Here is a 2,479-nt window from a genome sequence, read left to right as displayed (position 1 = left end):
AAATATATAACTCAATAACAACAAAAATACTGAAATAAAAGCTTTTTGTCTGTCTTTAAAATTCAAACAGTCCTATAAGTATAAGAGAAATGGAAACATTTAGTTAATCTTCAACAGTAAAATGACCAGGACCAGATAGTATAAATCACTCTCCCACCCCAGACACACACAGAGCATACACACTAAACTGTAACTATTAAAGACTTAAATGTGAAAAAGAACAGTGTCTTCTTTTTTTTTTTTTTGGAGGAATTTTTGTTTTAGGGTCTTTTTTTTTTTTTTTTGGAGAGATTTTTGTTATAGGGCACGTGCACTCACCAGAGAGACAGAAAGTGAGAAATCACCCCCCAGGGGGATGGCCACACCGCAATCCCTTCTCCTTCATTATCCTCTTGGGATCTTGGGCATGCACATACACGCATCTGTCGTGAGTTTAAGCCACCAGGTCTGGGACTCGAACCACGGTCGACTACATGGGAGTCCAGCAACACAGCCATTACACCAACTGCTGGTCCCAAAAAGAACAGTACTTTTAGCAAATAGATGAAAACTTTGTAACTTTGGGGTATATAAGCGTTCTTAATTAAATAAGATATAAAACCATACAGGTATATTTGGATGGATTTACTTATATTAAAATTAATAACTTATATTTATCAAAAATCACTCAAAGGAGAGTGAAAATGCAGACCACAGTTCAGAAATTGATGTGCTCAACACACACAAGACACAAGTACCTATTAACCAGCATATATAAAGAAATTCTCCCAATTAATAACAAAATGACAGCTGAAGAGAAAAATGTAAAAAATATGAATGGACATTTCAGAGAGGAGCAAATAGTATATGAAAAGATGCTCATCATCATTTTAACTAGGTAATAAAAATTAAAACCACTCTAAAATATCATTTTCTGCCACCAGATTGCTAAAAATGAAAAATAAGGATAATGCCAAGTATCAGTGAGGTGCAGTGATAAAGCCTTCATCAAACCATGGGGGTGTGAATGTAGATGGATGCTGTTCCTTTGGAATATAATTTGTTATTAACCAGTTAAATTGCCCACTCTGTGATTCAGCAATTCCAATATTAGGCACATGCCTTAGATAAATGCTTACAAATATACTCTAGAAGATAAAGGCTCAGAGAAACAGTATTCATCAAAAAAAAAAGAACAACAAAACATGGGACAAATGTCTATCAACAGTAAAATGAGTAAATAAATTATACTCATATTTATATGGTACATCATCCTAGATCAATCTAAAAACATAACCATAATAGAAGAGGCAAACTCAAATGGTATAATGTTTAGTGATATGTATCTATGTGCTAAAACCACAGAAAGCAGCAAGACAATTCTAACACGAAATGTCGGAAAATGGCCACTGCTGCATGCAGAGAGGCATGAAGGAGACTTCCGAAGGACTGGTGCTGGTCTCTTTCTTTATCTGGGTGGTAAGTACATGAGTTTTCATTTTACTTTCTTCTTTAAACTGCACTGATCTATACATTCATTTATATATATAAAACATTTCACCATAAGTAATTTTTTTAATTGCCAAAGGTCACATGTGCCCACTAGGGAGAGAGAAAGAAAGAGAACGAGGGAAGAAAGCATCCCCTTATAATACAGCATGGTCACATTACTAACCTTTCTATTCCATTACTCCATACTGTTGTGATCTGGGGCAAGCACACACGTGTGCCCAGTGTTTTTCAAGACATGGGAGTTGGGATTCAAACTGTGGCATCAGTCATGTAGGATCTGACTCCCTTAACTACTCAGTTATGTGGCCAGCTCCACCATGATTTTTTAAGATGGTAAAAGGGCCAGCCAGTGGTGCAGTGGTTAAGATGGCTGGATCCCACATGGCCAAATGTGTGGTTCAAGACCCAGTGGCTTGAAAAACACTCCAGGTATGTGTATGTGTATGCCCAAAATCCAAGAAAGAGATAGAGAAGAGATTACAGCATGACTATTTCCCATGGGAGGTGTTTTCTCACAGCACTCCCAGCCCTGTTTCTCTCCAGCAGCAAGCACAAAATTTAAAGAAAACAAAAGATGGTAATAAATACTTAGTCCTACCAAGAATAAGGTACTATGAACATAAACGGGGACCTATACTAGATTGAGCTGTAGGAGGGAGGGTAGTATCGAAATGGGGATAATCCAGGGAATGTTTCAGTTCTTTAAACACTGAATTTCTGAACACACTGAAAAAAGCACCAATCCTAATGTAAGTTAAGGTCTTAAAGAAGTATTTTCTTTTGTCCTCTAATTTTCTAATTGCTTCACAATAAAGTTTTGCATTTCTGGAGCATGATTTATTCTCTATAAACATACTCTACTCATTAAGATTCCATTTGCCTAGCAGCCCTGACTTACAGCACTCATAATAAACATTTCATTTCTTCAGTCATTCTGTTTAGATTTCTCCTGCAGTAATTACCAGAAGGATTTCTAGTTTAAGCCACC

Source organism: Tupaia chinensis, unplaced genomic scaffold (assembly GCF_000334495.1).
Source record: "Tupaia chinensis unplaced genomic scaffold, TupChi_1.0 Scaffold142808_1, whole genome shotgun sequence".
Taxonomy (NCBI): Eukaryota; Metazoa; Chordata; class Mammalia; order Scandentia; family Tupaiidae; genus Tupaia; species Tupaia belangeri.
Note: the sequence above shows the minus strand (reverse complement) of the source record.